Source organism: Pocillopora verrucosa, chromosome 13 (assembly GCF_036669915.1).
Source record: "Pocillopora verrucosa isolate sample1 chromosome 13, ASM3666991v2, whole genome shotgun sequence".
Taxonomy (NCBI): Eukaryota; Metazoa; Cnidaria; class Anthozoa; order Scleractinia; family Pocilloporidae; genus Pocillopora; species Pocillopora verrucosa.
In genome coordinates this window covers 13029209-13042631 of record NC_089324.1, presented here as the reverse complement: position 1 = coordinate 13042631, position 13423 = coordinate 13029209, and the positions used below count along the sequence as shown (strand labels likewise).

Here is a 13423-nt window from a genome sequence, read left to right as displayed (position 1 = left end):
TTTATCATTTTTGATTCATTTATTAACTCATTTATTTATTGCCTTATTTTCGAGTCATTTTCTCTGTTGGAAATGAAAAAAGCATTACAGTTACTCCTTAAAATTTTTCTTTTTTTTTTCCCAAAAATTATATCTTACGATAAAAGTAGCGCTCGAAAGAACAAAAATGCAAAACTTTCCGGTTTGATTCCTTCATAGAGTGATCCATCAAACCATTATAGCAGGATTAAGAGAAGCTTCCTAGGTCTGCAATACGTGCAAGAGCTGTAATCGTTGTGGCATTTGCGATTCACAATGTTTAAAACCCAACCCCGTGAACTCGCTTCCTCCACGGAATGAGTCAAGTTCGCTGCGCAATCAGGGACATCTACTGAAAAAATCTTCCAAGGAGTTTATACGAGCATGAAATCGCTGCAGTTCAGCCTATTATGGGTATAAAAACTTTAAAATAGCGCACTGAGAACTACATGTTCAAATCTGTGAGGGTTAATCCTACAACTCTATTGACTCTTCCCGAACACAGCTTATCCCTGTTTTGTCGCATGAAAAGGTATGGAGTTTTGTTGCCTCGGCTCCGGTTTTGCTGATGGCCGATTATAGTTACACTATAAATGAATTTGACATAACCTCTCTTTCACTTTCCAGGGAAACCAAGGTCTGAGATTTGGCAATTTTTGAAATAATGTTTCAGGATGAATTTTTCAAATAACTATTTCAACTGTTATTTAATTTAAAACTGGAAGTTATTTTCTAATCATTTGTAACAGCAAACTATAAATAACTTTTAAGTCTTATTTATTCAGTGCATTTCTAATTTCTGTCGCCTTATTAGATAAAACAAAACCTTAGACTATTTGTCAAAACAGTTTTAAACTAACACTTGAGCTTAGTTTTTAAAAATAGTTGTCACCTTACTTCTTGTGCTCGTTGATTACTTATACATGTGAAATTATCAATCATAAATTGTTCTTGAATTTAAGCTTAATTAAAGATATATTATCTGAGCTTAAAAAAAGCGGACTTAATCTATCCTGACCAATGAATGATTACAAAAAGCAGCACATAGTCTTAACGTTTTCCTGCTATATATTCTCAACCTAAAAAGAAAGTCAAATTTTTAGTTTTGTTCTTTTTCTGATGCACTGGACATTTTTGAGGACTCGCCGTTAAATTTCTTGCTCTAGATTATTCAAATCGCTACCGACGATGTACAGAAATGCCTCGACTAAGGTTTTTGTCTCTAAGAGTAATTGTAAGTCTAAATATGATCGCTAAGAGTTCTTCCAGACAAGTGATAAAAAAGCATTAAAAACAAAACAAGTTACAGGTAAGGAGCGGCTCAAGAAGCAAAGTTTACTTTTGAAAATATTCTATTTCAAAATGTACACTTTTTTGTCATTATGGCTAGAAACAAGAATACGCCCGTCTGGTGCTTTTGTTATCACTTTAGGCTTAGATAAACGAATGATACTTTTGCCGGTGAAGCGACCGTCTAAAGAAAACTGTTGAACTCGGCTATTCCCAGAGTCACATACTAGAAGATTATTGGAGCCATCTATAAGCAAACCATACGGCGTTGTAAATTGTCCATCTTGATTCCCTTCTTTGCCGAACTTGTATAGGAATGTTCCTGACTGATCAAAAGCTTTGATGCAATGGTTGCCTCCATCAGATACGAGAAAAATGTTTTTGTTAAGAATGCAGCAGTTTGGATATTGGAGTTTCTCTGGGCCATTGTCTCCAAATGTAAAAATAGATTCTCCCTCCTTCGACATCACCTGAATCCTATTATTCCCCCACTCAGTTACAACAATGCGTTCTTTCCAATCCAATCCAATCCAATCCTTTATTTAAACACGTGACACCTAGGAGTACAGAAGTTCTCGTTAAAACGTGTACGTGTATATACAATTAGAAATAAAGCATAATTTCTGTAAGAATACAAATATTAAGTAAATCTATTAAAAAAAACTAAAAACAGGATCGAAAATCATGGACAAGAGCTATCAATTAGAAGTTATAATATTAACAATATTAACAATAACGATATTTACAATCACTACCATTAAGCCATGTGGGCTTTAAGAGAACGCTTGAATGAAGCAATATCTTGAGATTCTCTGAGTCTAGGGGGTAGCGCATTCCAAAGTTTACTAGCTAAAAATGAAAAAGACCGATGTAAAAACTCAAGATTAAAAGGAGGTAAATCTAGCCTTGTACTGAGCCCGCGTAAACTATACGGTACATTTCTAAAATGAAAAAAATCACTTATATAAGGAGCCCCCTTATCATACAAGCACTTATATAACATAACCAACGATTAGAATTGCCTACGATTCTCCAAAGACTTAATGTCGGCCAACTTGAGGAGGAAGTCGTATGACACAGACTTCGAGAAGCCTAATATAGTTCTTAATATAAAGTAATTAGTTGTCTCTATTTTAGTAGTCTCCGCGTTACCTACTCCCAGTAAAAGGGGACTGCAGTACTCGAGATGAGGGAGGACATAGGCCTTATATAAACGAACTAACACGTCCTTTGAAATAAACTTACGTATTCTCCGCAAAGCCGAAGCCTTTGCGCATCCCTTATTAAGCTGTTGCTTTATGTGCGCTTTAAATGTTTAATTTGCTATCTAGGACCACCCCAAGGATTTTGAGTGTGTCCTTTGTATGGACATTAGAATCATTAAGATGGAAATCATACTGGTATGAAGACGGGCCAATAGCGATAGCTTGCGTTTTGGCGGCATTAATCTGTAAAAAATTCATTGAGAACCATCTCGATAGAACGCTCAGATCAGAGTTAATTATATACTGCAATACTGTTGGTGAGACATCAGAGGCGTAATGAGTAGTGTCGTCAGCATATAGCCTCAAGGACGTACTAGTAATAAAATAATTAAGATCATTAACATACAAATTAAATAGGAGAGGACCCAACAGGGACCCCTGTGGTACACCAGTTTTAACGGTTCTCCACGAAGAATATACACCATCAAGTTTGACTCTCTGTCTTCGTCCAGTAAGGTAAGCGGTCATAGTTTCCAGCGCATCATGCGTAAAACCATATGCCTTTAATTTAGCTAGGAGAAGCGGGTGACAAACAGAGTCAAAAGCTTTACTTAGGTCGATAGCTACCGCTGCAACAGCTTCTCTTCTGTCAAGGCAGGCTCTCCAATCTTCAGTCAATTTCAGTAAGGCCGTGCAACACGAGTGACCCTTTATCATCCACAGTAACGTCTACTGGATTATTTAGCTCTCCTTTTTCTTCGCCGAATTTTCCAAAACTCTTCACCACAGTTCCTGTCTGAAAATTAAATCGTTGTATTCTGCTATTGCCGCAATCTGCAATTAGGACTTCGTTCTCATTTAAAAACGAAATGCGATTAGGGTACCAAATTGTCCTGTATTGCTACCCTCGCCTCCAGTTTTTCTCAAACGGTTGCCATTTTTGTCAAAGACATAAACATAGTGGCCAAATGTATCTGCCACAACAATCTGGCCTTCTGTATTCACAGCAATTCCACTTAACCGTTCAATCGTGTCCCCTGGAAAGAGTTGTAACTTCAACTCGCCGACCACAACAAGTTCACGTTCTTTTACCTGCACAGTCATGGGACAGGTTGGTAGTTTATCGCCATTAATCCTCACTTCAATGCTGTAGGCCCCGGGTACTTTGGGTGTAAACTTCAGCCTAACATTTCCGTCGCATTCCTCATCAACAGTCACGTTTGTCACATCTTTGGCAGGTGTTATTAGCAATTCGACTTGATCTTCGAGATCAGCGAAGTTACTTACCTCTCCTCCAGATGTCCGTGGACAAAACGTAAACTTTGCTTCTACACTAGCCTGAAAAGTCTTCTCCAGTCCATCAAGAGTTGATTTAGCTGCGATTGCAGGCTTCTCGGAGACTTGAATAGAACCCAGTTTAAAGTTGTGTTGCGATACTGCGGCAAATTTGACAAATGTAGCCTGGTGATGTTTTGGAACTTGGACTCCACGAAGCTCTTCAAGTTTCTGCCTCAATATGTGTTTGTTCTGTATGATATCCGCAGCTGATCTTCGCTGCACCAGATTCTCCGCAAATTCAGCTGCTTGGTTAATTCTTTTTATTAGAGATTTCAGTTCTTGTTTTGCCGAGGTGACTCGCTCCATTCTCCTCCTACGCGTCATTTCTAAAGACTCTAAGAGCTGTTTTTCTTGCTGTTGCGTCTTTGTGATCACGTCTTCAGTTGCCTTCGACACTTCTTGTTTAGCGATTGCAATAATCATTTCCACATCCTCTGATGTTTTGTCTAATTGATTCAACTCTGCTCGAAACAAGTTTACCTTTTCCTTGATGGTCTCGACAGCCGACATGATGTTTTTCTTATCCTCTTGTACTGCTTTTTCAAGCACGTCAAACGCATGGCCTCGGTGGTCTTCGGCGACGCAAATTGGACAAATACACGCCTCACACGAGGAACAGTAATATCGTACTCTTTCTTTCGTATGTTGCGAACAAGTCTCCTGTTGTTGCCTCGGAATGGCTTGGCGATCTTCCGCTTCAAGGACACCTAACAGACTTTTGTGAAAAAAGCTGTTAGGCAAACGGTCGAAGCGATTTCCATGCGGTAAATCGATTTCTGCCTGACACTCGGGGCATCTGAATTTCCCTTGTCTCTGGCTCACTCTTGCATGTCTCTCTAAACACTCACGGCAAAATGTATGAAGACATGATATAGTTTTAGGCTCGGCGTAGGTATCGAGACAAATTGAGCAAGTAACTTGTTTCTTGAGACTCTTTAAGAGAGGATTCATTACGATCGCCTTAAAATGTGGTAAACTGGTTTGTTTTTCAAGTGACGAGCCCTTTCAAAACACTTCTACGAAATAGCAGCTACTATTTCAGTTTCCAAGAAAACAGCACAAAGTCCATGACAGCTGACTTCCTCTGACCAATCGCATTTCAGAATTTAGACTTACTCCTTCGTCAGTGGCAGCCTCTTCTCACAGAAAAGGAAATTTGGCTGACAACAACGTCATCAGCTGAAACTGAAACAATAATTCGTGATTTGCATTCCTTTGGCGAGACATTCGACTATATTTCTCATCTGTCTTACTTGAAGTTTATATCCTCGGTTTAGTCATTGCCAGAGATCTTTGAAAACATAGATATCTAAACGCTTATGGTTTTGAAGACATAATTCATTGAAAACAGAAAATCACTACTTTTCTTGTAAAAACCCATAAAGCTACTTTTTACGACTTTATTTAAATTTCTGAGAAACCAGAACTGAAATCTGTCAGGACTTGACTGATCACATTCAATGAATTTGTTGATCTCTTCAGCTTGTGACTTATAACTGTATCTGTTTACTTCAGTTTACTCGTTTCAGTAGATGATTGAAATCATACTTAATAGCTTAAATAAACAGTTTATTATCGAAACGAAACGCCGTCACGTTACGAAAATGGACAATTGTGAATTAAGGTGAGATTATCAAACATGCACGGACAGTTAAATTATTTGTTATTTTTTGCAAGTGTTGTAGCTTTTGTTATTAAATAGAGTATATTGTTCAACAACATCGGTAATCATGAGGAATGAGAATTCAAAGTCATCCAGCAAGACAAGCGAGCTAATCTATGCAAATAAGCCACATGTCGCTTGTTTATTTCTCTTCCCGGTTCGCTCGCACTTTGTTCGCGGGAAATCAGGAGGGAGGCGGGGGAAGGGGGGGCTGGTGCGGAAATAGGGAAGAGATAAGAAAGAATTATTTTTTAATTCTTTCTAATTTGTTGCCTCAGCTCCAGTTTCCTGATAGCCAATTATATTTAAAGTATTAATAACCTCGACATAACTTGTTTTATTTTCCAGGGAAACCAAGGTAGTGATGATTTTGCAATTCTTAAAATGATGTTTCCCGATAAGTTTTTCAAATAACTATTTCAAAATGTTATTCAATTTGAAACCGGAAGCTATTTTCTAATCATTCATAACAACAAACTGTAGATAACTCTTAAGTCTCATTTATTCAATACATTTCTAATTCGTCTCACCTTATTATATGGAACAAAACATACAATACATTGGCCTTTAAGAAAATAAACAAAACTTTAGATCGTAGAAAAAACAGTTAAAAAAGAACTTAATAAACCGAGAAGAAACATGGATGGCCAAATGGCAAGGGATGGAGAAGATTAAAATGGACTGAAACTGACAAATTTAAAAGACCTGGGCTAATTACTTCGAGTGAAAAGGTTTTTGTCTCCAAGAGTAGTTGTAAGTCTTGATATTATCGCTAAGAGTTCTTCCAGAAAAGTGGTAAAACAGTATTAAAAATAAAACAAAACACAGGTAAGGAGCGGCTCAAACTGCAAAGTTCACTTTTGAAAGAGTCTATTTCAAAATGTACAATTTTTTCTCATCATAGCTAGTAATAAGAATACGTCCGTCTGTTACTGTTAATATCGCCATAGGTTGAGATAAACGAGTGATACTTTTGCCGGTGAAGCGACCATCTAAAGTAAACTGCTGAACTCGCTCATTGCAAAAGTCACATACTAGAAGATTATTATAGCTGTCTACAAGCAAACCATACGGCGCTTTTAATTTTCCATCTTGATACCCTTGTTTGCCAAACTTGTATAACAATGTTCGACTGATCAAAAGCTTTTATGCAGCTATTGCCTCCATCAGATACGAGAAACATGTTTTTGTTAAGAATGCAACAGGTTGGACCATCAAGTTTCTCTGGTCCTTTGTCTCCAAATGTGAAAATAGACTCTCCTTCCTTTGACATCACCTGTATCCTACCATTACCCCACTCGGTTACAACAATGCGTTCTTTATTATCCACAGTAACGTTCACTGGATTGCCAAACTCTCCTTTTTCTCTGCCTTTTTTTCCAAAACTTTTCACAACAGTTCCTGTCTGAATATTAAGTCGTTGTATTCTACTATTGCCGTTATCTGCGATTAGGACTTCGTTGTCATTTAAAAACGAAATGCCACTAGGGTACCAAAATTGTCCTGTATTGCTACCCTCGCCTCCACTTTTTCTCAAACAGTTGCCATTTTTGTCAAAGACATAAACACAGTGGCCATGGTTATCTGTCAAAACTATCGTGCCATTCGTATTGAAAGCAATTCCATAAATGTTTACAGGCTTGTCTCCAGGAGAGAACTTTAACTTCAACTCACCGACCACAACAAGTTCACGTTCTTTTACCTGCACAGTCATGGGACAGGTCGGTAGTTTATCGCCATTAATCTTCACCTCAGTGCTATAGGCGCCAACTACTTTGGGAGTAAACTTCAGTCTAAGATTGCCGTCTTCTTTCTCTTCAACAATCACGTCTGTAACATCTTTGACGGGTTTAATCAGCAGTTCAACTCGACCTCTAAGACCAGCCTGGTTACTCATCTCTCCTCCAGATTTCTTTGGACAAAACGTAAACTCTGCTTCTACACCAGCCTGGAAAGTTTGATCGAGTCCTTCTAAAGTTGATTTAGCTGCGTTTGCGGTGCCTTCGGTGACTTCAATAAAACCCAGTTTTAAGTCCTTTTAAGATGTCGCAGTGAATTTGATGAATGTCGTCTGCTGATGTTTTGGAACTTCAACTCGCAGAAGCTCTTCAAATTTGGTCTTTAAAGTTTCTTTGTTCTGCATAATATCCGAGCTTGAGGTTCTCTGCACCAGGTTTTCCGCAAACTGAGCTGCTTGGTTCATTTGTTTTACTAAGGATTCCACTTCCTGTTTGGCCAAGTTAATTTTATGGAGTCTCGACACACGTGTTGCCTCGAGGGATTCTTACGCCTCTCGCTCGCGCTCTCGAATATTTGCGATCATTTGTTCCGCTGTTTGCTTGACGCCTCGCTTAGCCGTTTCCATATTGCTTTCCAGCTTAGAAATGGTTTCTTCAAACTGCTTAATGACTTCCTGGAGCTCGCTTTCCATTTTCTTGATCAATTTAGCGCCCGAAATGATGTTATCCTTTTCCTCGTGTGCTGCTTTGTCGAGAAGAACAACTTTATGGTTTTGATGATCCGTGACTATGCAAATTGGACAAATGCAAACCTGACACTGCGAGCAAAAAAACCGTGTAATTTCTCTCTCGTGGAACTCTTGAGAACAAAATGGTTTTCGCCTTAACAATGCTTCGTAATCTTCTGCTTTGAAGTCTTGAACTGGCGTGACTTTGTGTCCTTGAAAATACTTTTTAAGCAATTCATGTGCGTTGAAACAATCAGGGCACATGAATCGTCCGCAATCAAAGCAGTAGTACATCTGAGGGTTGGTTGTGCTGCATTGATAACAAGTAATGCTACTTGCTTCGCCACTTTGTCGAACAGCGAGAAGACTCAGCAAACTTTTATGGAAAAAGCTGTAGGCAAACGGTCGAAGTGATTTCCTTCTGGTAAATCGATCGCTGCCTGACACTCGGGGCATCGGAATTTTCCATGCTTCTGGCTCACTCTTGCATGTTTCTCCAAACATTCACAACAAAACGTGTGAAGACATGATATAGTTTTGGGCTCGGAGTAGGTATCCAGGCAAATCGAACAGGTAACTTGTTTCTTGAGATTTACCAAAAGCGACTCCATCAGTATTGACAATAAGTACAAGCGATATATGTAAGCGACGTGTAAAATTGAATGAAGGGTTTATTTTAGATTCCTAGAAAACAGAACAAAGTCCGTTTCAGCTGGTTGCCTGTAGCCAATCACGTTCCTAAGCTCAGTTAGGGCTCTGTAGCGTTCTATTGTTTATGTGAAATGAGTCTTAACTTGTTGTCTGAGAGCTTTATTTTTTGACAGTATGCAAAAACGATCAAGGTTAACAAGTGTTAAATTGTTAGCTACGAGAATTTAAACATATGTTGAAAAGTGATAGTGCCGGATATTTAAACGCGGACCGCTGTTTTTGATCGTGAATTGACTTTGAAAGTTCCCGCGTGATCATCTGTGAGTTTTTCTTCCTTTTAGTGCTAAACATGAGCCTTTTCAACAATTTTGCAGAATCTTGAGGTTTAGGTGATATTTCTGCTTGACTTAAGATTAATTATTGAAAACGCAGTTTGAATGAATAACTGTTAAACTTTGTTTTAATAACCATTTACATGAAGTGTGAAATGATATGTTTGTTGGCAAAATTGAAGTGAGCAGCACAATAGATCTATAATTTGCAGCGTGGCTTTTTTATCATTATTATTTTTTTGTGTGATAACGAACACCATAAGATCAGACATAACTAGAATTCAAACGTTTTGTCGATCTTTTTTAACCTAACTCTAACAATTGCTCTTATTTAAATTCTCCATCCTTAAAAGTTCTTTATTATCTGTGTTCTCTGTGTTCTTACTAAAAGAGGATCATTTTTCCTCGCCTCGCTCTTACCTTTTTGGTGTTAACCTTCAAAGGAAGGCTCTCATTTCGAGGTTCCTTCTGCTTAGCGGCAGTTCATGGTGTCGATAAAATATCACTACATTCTGTTGATTCAGTTCTAATTGTTTAAAGGACAAGATAACTCCAAAAATCGTATACTTTTGTAACCAGCAGCAGAAAGTTTACACCAAGTCAAGGTCTAAACCCATTTTTTCAGTTTCCAAAATTGCTTCGATCCCTATGAAAACTTATACCGCAAAATTCCTCACGCGCACCGCCATTTTGAATAGCTAATAATTCGCGCGGGGTAAATAGGGTACATTTCATTTGGTGTGCGCCTACACAGGATACCTCTCTTTCTCTGAGAATAAGACCACTCGACTGTTTTGGTCTTAAAAGTATCATTAGAAGATGATTTTCTTTAAGGAGGTTTGTGGCATATGTCTTGCCCAGATCTATTTCGGTAGCATCTCGAATCAATAGACACGAGTGAGCCGGGGTAAGCAACTACAATGTCTTTAAGAGGAACGTCACACCGAGATACACACGTGACTGGGTTACGGTTCAAAAAAAAGAAAATGCTTTCCTTTGCTTTTACTGAGAAGAAAGTTTGCTCAAGTTGCTTAACTCCGATAAAACATATAACTTTTTGATTCAGCTCATGTACGACTAGACTTTGAAGAGGCGTTTCTGTGTTTTCTGACATCTTAGAACTGGTACCAGGTACGTATAAATGAAGCATAAACAAATTAAAACCGTTGAATACGAATTTGTGGTGTAAATTAGACAGGGGCTTCGACAGCGATGGTGACATTTCATGACCCTTTGTGGATTTCATGAATTGAGACCCTATGTGAATAAAAGTTTTCAACGACTCTTGAAAAAGTAAACAATGATGTTAAAACTAAAGTTAACTTGGAAACGCAACGCACGTGATAAAAAGGGTTTCAAAGCTTACTATATGGTTGTAAATTAAAAATATTCAAGACGAAACATTTTCTTTATGGCAAAAATAGCGTATCTATCTTCAATCTCGTAAGAATTGCCCCTACATTAAACTTTACGTATCATATCTACTGCAAGTATCTATCTTCAATCTCGTAAGAACTGCCCCTACATTAAACTTTTCGTATCATATCTACTGCAAGTTTCACTGATTCAAAAAGGTGTATGCAAATCGTAACTTGAAAATAAACTCGAACAAAAACCTTGATAAAAATTTCGATCTTTGATTACATACTTTTTGCGCGAAACTCTCTCAAAGGACGTTTAACTTCTTCATGGCAGACTGAATATGACTTTGTGTGTTTGTAAATCTACTATGACGTAATTGTCAAGTTTGGCAGTTTTCTTAATGGATCACTTAGCACAGTCGTAAGAACCTGTAGCTTGTGCCTTGCAGTGCCTTGCACTATTATATTAGCGACAGATTTCGGAGGGTAACAAACCGAGGCTAACAGAAGTCCTTTGTTCATTGTAAAAGTACTTTGAAGAAAAAAAAAATTCCAAATATTTTTACTTTTTTTGCAAATTTTACAAAAATACCACAATGACATGACGATTATAGTAAAAACAAAGAGCGTTTCTTTATGTAAAACAATTGGGAGATTTGGAGGGATAGACTTATACTCGTGTGTCACTATTTTATCGTTTAATCCCACAGGTTGCTTAAGAAAAGCTGTAAATTAAAAAAACAAACAAACAAACAAAAAAATCATTAGTTGTCATTGTACGCGGTGCAGCTCACCTGCCAGAAAGTTCTTACCAGATATGAGTTTGCAAAAAAATCCACCTTCGTGTAAACAAATCCACTTTAGTCTGTGAGATTCCACGCATGTCTGAGCGCTCCGTGGACACCAGATAAAGTCATGATTCATTCATGTGTTGAAGTTAAGGCAGCCGACTGGTTGCTAAATTTGTTGCAATATTAGCTGTCTCCCGAAATTATCTGCTGCATGCTTTGCTTTCGACGAGCGAGATAACCGACACTCCAGAGAGGCGCTTATCAAGAAAGATGTGTCACTCGCGCGTGTGAATCACTCAGTGAATCAAAACAACCGCAGGCATTCACTGATTTACAGGTCCTTTTTTACATTTTGCTTTACAGGAAGTGCCCTTCCTGCAACGCAGGTGAACACCTACCAGCCGAACCCCCAAGTTGAATGCAACATACGCGCTAGTAGCGCCTCGGGAGTGTTTTTGGAAACTGGGTCGAGTCAAGGACGTCATCATTGTGGTCAGTTGTGTTGCCAGCAACGGAACTGGGACCTCTCATTCTCTGTGGAGGAAGTTTGTTACAATGTTGAGTGTCAAAGTGAGAAAATGTCACGATTGAAAAACGAAGCTGATTTATGCAAGTTAGCCACATGCCACTTGTTTTTTTCGCTCCTGTTTTAACTGTGAAATAAAGGCGGGAAGCGTGGGTAAGGAGGAGGGGGGGGGGAGGGGAGCGAGGTGGGTGGGGTTATCTGACGAAGTCGTTACAGTTTTATGCATTCGACGTTGATCTCTACAAAAAAAAATTGTCGGGGACAAATTCCTTTTAACCAAAAGAGTGTCATACTCTCTTGTCTTAACTACGGCTACTTCCCATTTGTCTAAACTGACCCAAAGGTTTCCAGCAGAAATAGGTCCGCAATAGTAATTCAAAATGTATACTTGTAAACGGAGACAATTATGCGATCACCAGATGAAGCAGGCAATAAGTGAAATATTTGCGGTTAGTTCTGATTTACCATCATGTTAACCGTTCAATAAGCACTAATTTAGTTGTTCCATTTAGTTTTGTACCAAAGATTCAATTACTAACAAGCGCCTACGTTTTTGGTGGTTTATTGGCAGAAACGGGACGACAATTAATTCAATCACGTTTTATTAATTTGTTTATGCAACGATTTTTTAAAAAATTTTGTTTGAATAATTTATTTGTTTATTTTCTATTATTTTATTTTTTCTGATTCTGTTGTTCCCCTCATTAGGAAGGGTAAAACATAAACAATAGATGAAAAAAACCGCTACATTTGCTCGTTAAACTTTCTCTTTTCTTTTTTTTCTTTTTTTCCAAAAATTCTCTATCCTCCTACCTTACGAAAGTAGCTGCTCGAAAGAACGAAAATGGCGAACCTTTCTTTCCCGGTCTTTGATTTCGGGCACCAGAGTGGAATTACTCCATTCAAACCGTTTCACAGCAGAGGATTAAAAAAAGTACCTAGGTCTGCAATGCGTTGTAAGAGCTGTATATCTGTATTCTTGTTGACGGCACATGCTTCTTCTTCCAACGGGATGAGTGTCAATTTTCTGAGCAATCAGGAACGTACTGAGAACTCTTTACGTAAGCAAGTTTATGTGGGACATGAAATTGGTTTAGCCGATTATGGGTATGGAAACTTTTAAATAGTACAGAAAACCATGTTCAAATTTGTGAGGGTTAATCTTACAACGCTAATTACTCTTCCCTATCACAGCTTATCACTGTCTTTGTCGCACGAAGAGGTATGGAGTTTTGTTGCCTCAGCTCCGGTTTCATAAAAGCAAATTATAGTTAGATTATATAAGAACACGACATAACCTCTTTTTCATTTCCAGGGAAACCAAAGTACTGATAATTTTGCAATTGTTGAAGTGATGTTTCCCAATGCATTTTTCAAATACTTCTATTTCAAAATGTTATTTATACTTAAAACTAGATGCTATTTTATAATCATTCATACCAACAAACTGGAAATAACTTTGAGGTCTTATTTATTCAATGCATTCCTAATTTGTCTGGCTTTATTATATGGAACAAAACCTAAGACTGTTTTTCAAAAAAGTTTAGAGCTAACACTTAATTAAGCTCAGTTAGAAAATCAGTAACCACCTCTAATTATGACGTCATTACCCAGTGGATGCACATCTTTAAAAACAGTTGTCACCTTACATGCTGATGACTTCGAGTCAAAAGTTTTTTGTCTCTACAAGCAATTGTAAGTCTTGATATTATCGCTAAGAGCTCTTTCAGACGAGTCTTAGAACTATATTAAAAATAAAACAAAACACAGATAAGGAGAGG

At 38.0% G+C, this 13423-nt stretch overlaps 2 pseudogenes; both read right to left on the bottom strand.

The window, feature by feature from the left end:
• Positions 1-837: 837 nt before the first annotated feature.
• LOC131776369 (tripartite motif-containing protein 3-like) lies at positions 838-4802 on the bottom strand (annotated as a pseudogene).
• A 1230-nt stretch (positions 4803-6032) lies between these two features.
• Positions 6033-8592, bottom strand: LOC131776316 (E3 ubiquitin-protein ligase TRIM71-like; annotated as a pseudogene).
• Positions 8593-13423: the final 4831 nt, after the last annotated feature.